We start from the raw sequence: 4,360 nt of genomic DNA on the forward strand, positions 1-4,360 counted from the left end.
TTGAGAGAGAGAGAGAGAGAGAGAGAGAGAGAGAGAGAGAGGGAGAGAGAGAGAGAGTGGAGGACGAAGACACGGTAGAGGGGGAAGGAGAGAGGAGGGGGGTGTTAGGGGTGAAAGGACGGACAAATGGGGGGGTGGGGGTGGGGGGGTGGAAAAAGAGAGGGCTACGCAGGAGTACGCCTGTGGGGTGCCTGTTGGATGGCAGAAAGGACTTTCCCATGGTTAGGAAATGGTCAGGGAATGGTTAGGGAATGGTTAGGGAACGGTTACAGAATGGTTAGGGAATGGTTAGGGGACAGTCTTCAACAGGTGGTTTGTTCCAGACAGTGTCAGTGTCGGATTACAGGGATATTAGTTTTAAGAAGGTCTAATGCAAGAGATTGCTGTTCAGACTGCATATGACTTTCAAGGGCAACATGTAGGAAAGGAAAGGGAAAGTGATACACACAATGTACAGTATTAGGCACGACCTTCCTAAACAGAATATCAAGAAAGTTAGGAATCACTTGTGCAGGTCATCTTCGAATAAATAAAGCTAGATTTTCTTATTGTCAGTATTGACTTTGACTGATTTTCATGGAACTTTAAACAAGAGAAATACACTGCCTCTAATCCCATATAAGTGTTTAACCTCCAAATCATGAATACATTCCATTTCCATTTCAGAATGACCATAAGAATATTGTCTGTTCTCAGAACACTCCTCAAAGCCTTTCTAAAGAGGGAGAGACATGTAGTTGTTAATGCAGACATAGAGGGAATGGGAGGGAATGGGAGAGACGACAAAAGACAGGATAGACACAGAAAATGGGAGAGGAGAATAGACAGGGGGAAAGGAGAGAAAAAGAGATGAGTAGAGAGAGAGAGAGAGAGAGAGAGAGAGAGAGAGAGAGAGAGAGAGAGAGGTCTTCTCTCACCTGAAGATAATCTGTAGAGTGGTTGTGGTAAAGTTGGATTAGTTCCTGCAGCCCAGTCCAGAGAGGCTCGTTCTGCAGAATGACACAGGAAGAGTGAGAAAGGGAGGATGAAGGAGGAAGGGAGAGAGAGGGAGAGCAAGAGAGAGCGAGAGAGAGCGAGAGAGAGAGAAAGAGAGATGGAGAATGAGAAAGAAAGGGAGACAGATAGAGAGAGAGAGAGAAAGAGAGAGAGAAAGAGGGAGAGAGAGAGGGAGGGGAGAGAGCAGATTAGGTCTGTGATCGACAACCAAATCCTCTTTCTCCTGTCAGTCAGCCTGTCTGTCTGCCCCCTCCCCCGCACACACAGACACACACAGACACACAGACACACAGACACACACACACACACACACACCACCCCTCACAAACTCCATTGGTCACTCTGTCCATGCCCTTGAACTACAACCCCCCCCACTCACCACCCCCCCTCCCCGATCAACCAGCTCCTTCCATACACAGAGAGCGAGCCTGTCTTAGCCCAGTTCTCCAGGTAGATGTGGCCTTGCCTGTAACCTCATATCCAAGGACAGATAACGTTAGTCCCAGTCTTAACCTAAACCATCAGGGGGATGAACACTATACTACATCAGTGGGTAGAGGTAACTTCCTCCTACTCCTAGCCAATCCTAGCCAGAATGCACACACACACACACACACACACACACACACACACACACACACACACACACATGTTGGTACGTATGTGAGTCTTTAGATAGAAAGTTGTCAGGCTCCACTGGGTCACATTGAGGGATTCTCCTTGTCTCTTTAGTACAGGTACAACGAGGGGAATGGAACATACAGCCACCAAAATAGATAACCTGTCTGTGTGACATTGACAGACAACCGATCTGTAATGATATGCGTAGCCTGCAATGAATACAAGCACTATATCACGATGTTGTCATATTTTTCATAGGTTCGCCTGCAAGGTGTTCTGACATTGTTTTTAAGACCAAAATCCATGTTCATCTTGTCGCTGCCACTTGTGTCTTCATCCTGTGTGTCCTCTGAAGCTCTGAATAGTTTCACCTTCTCCTCCTGAGTGCATGGCTCCCCCGTCTCTGAGTGGCAGGAAGGTGCATTGGCTTATTAGGGGGCCTCCTGCCAGCACCAGTAGAGTCTACAGTACATTTAATTCACTACAGCCTTTTCCCCGTGTTTTGGCAAGGGGAGAGATCTCTGAAGGTGACAGAGGCATTGCGTTTTGTGGTGGGGTGAGTTACACATGCGCACCCTGCAGGAACTTGAGCTGTGTTGGCTGATCTGTCATAATACCCAGAACCCCTGCTGGGAGAATACCTCACCACCCACTTCCACTATGGATTACTGTAAGACCTGTGGGATGGAGGAAGAGAGAGAGACGGGGGGGGGGGGGGGAGCTTCACCCCTCACCTCCTCTAGAGAATTAGGTTAAAGCAATGTCTGTGTCCTAATGGTTTCATCCCCTTGTCTCCTATCCTTCCTATCCTCCTATCACCCGTGATCTGAATGATCTCCTCTCTGAGAGAAGGAAATAAGGGGAAATGGCTACTTAAGAGTAGAATTTGGGACATAGCCAAGGAGGGATGTTATCTTTACAGGTATTTGGCCAATTCCTCCTCAAACAGAGTCGACCAGTCATACAGTACTGGGATAGTTAGGCATACTGTTGCTATTTCTGCTGTCAGACATTCAGGCCATGCTCCCAAGAGTGATGCCACACAGTGTAATAGTATAGAATTTCCGCTTTCCCAGAACAGACACCGGTGAGAGTTGAGAGAAAGGCTGAGTTCCAGCCTGAATACTTGTCTCCTTCCCTCTGCCAAGGCCAAAGGAAAGGGAGCGCATGTTTTAAAATGGAATCCTGCCCATGTCCGTCCCAATGCTGTACCTACAGATCCGAAATCGGCTTACTCTCCAAAAACGTAACAGCCCTGCCTTGTGGTCAACTCGAGTAACTGAAAGATGAACATTTGCAAATAGTGAGGGGGAGCAATTGAATGGAACACCCAAAAACACGTAAGGCATATAGATTTTTTATTTCCCCTGTACATACAAGTGAAAAATACATACATACAAAGAAACAAACAAACAGAAATAAGAAGAGGGAAATGCAAACAGACAACCCCTCTGTCTCAGACCGGTTAGGAGTAACAGAGACACTTAAAGGGATAGTTCACCCAAAACCAAGGCCTGGCAGGCCTGTTCATACCACAGAAGTGAAGCTGAGGCCATGATGTGATGGAGCCAATTGTCTTTCCCACTCATCTGGGAATGAGGCCTGCAGAGGACCTCCACTGCATACAACAGGATGGCATAGAATAATGTAATAATTAATAATGGCATAGAATAATATGTACTCCGCTTCACTTGATGCACCTACAGGGTAGGGCATGGATATGTCTCAATCAAATCACTTTGATTTGGGGGAACTATCCCTTTAGTCTGTGTAACAGTAACAGGATCAGGAGCGGGAGCTGCTCATATACAGTAGCATACAGAAGCAGGTGGAGGGGAGGCCGGGGAGGCCGGGGAGTCCCGTTCAGACATGCTCAACATGCAGCTCCACGGTTCGTGCAGGACAACAATGCTCATCATATCAGAGATACATCACACTGTACACACGGCACCTAGAGAAAATCATTCAAATGCTACATATTTTTTCTCATAGAATATATTTTTCAGTAACATAAACTATTCATCGGTGTACGAGAGCTTGGGAAGCAGAATCAAATCCAACATAGACACAGTCAGACAAAGAATATAGCAAAACAAAACTAAATCCACAGCGGAGCAATTCAGCTTGTTTGTTTTATCAACCATAAACCGATTAAGGATATGTTTGAAGCCACTATATACAAAAAGTTGCCAAATAAATATCTGATGAAAATAAATACTACGGTACATCACTAACATCTTGTCACACAGGCAAAGCTACATTGCTGAGAGTGCAAAAACCACCCCCCCTCCCCCCACCCCACCCCACCCCAACCTCCACCCCCCCACTCCAGAACACCTGACCTCTCTGACCCATCCCTCCCCTCTGGCCTGTATGGTGCTGTACTCCTACATTCACACAGGACAGGAGGTTTAGTTTGGAGGAAAAAGTTAAACGTTTGTGATAAGATAATATTGACTACCTATGTGTTATCAAGCTAGCTTATACCACCTCATGCAGACTGTTATTGTACGTTTCATGCAAATGCGTTGGAAAGGGCACACTTTTGACCTTATTAAACACATGAAGCTGAAGACATACTATATGTCCATGCAATGAAAGAACCACCTGTCAATCAGTCTGCATAGAGAGCTTGTGTCATATATTCAACGCTGTGAACAGGACTTAGTGGCCATTTCTTCGCCTTTTTATATGATACGAAATCTGCTGTCATACGGTGTGAAGCCTAACAATGACAATATGG

General features: G+C 46.1%; 1 protein-coding gene across 1 annotated transcript in view; it reads right to left on the minus strand.

Moving 5' to 3' along the window:
* The window catches only part of LOC310824712 (creatine kinase U-type, mitochondrial-like), a gene marked incomplete at its 3' end in the record, with an annotated part of 5,764 nt that extends 4,742 nt beyond the window's left edge, over nucleotides 1-1,022 (minus strand). The window contains exon 1 of the mRNA XM_083697973.1: nucleotides 918-1,022. The remainder of the gene's footprint in view (nucleotides 1-917) is intronic.
* Between the last annotated feature and the right edge of the window lie 3,338 nt (nucleotides 1,023-4,360).

Source organism: Argentina silus (genome assembly GCF_951799395.1).
Source record: "Argentina silus genome assembly, contig: scaffold_896, whole genome shotgun sequence".
In the NCBI taxonomy this organism is placed as follows: Eukaryota; Metazoa; Chordata; class Actinopteri; order Argentiniformes; family Argentinidae; genus Argentina; species Argentina silus.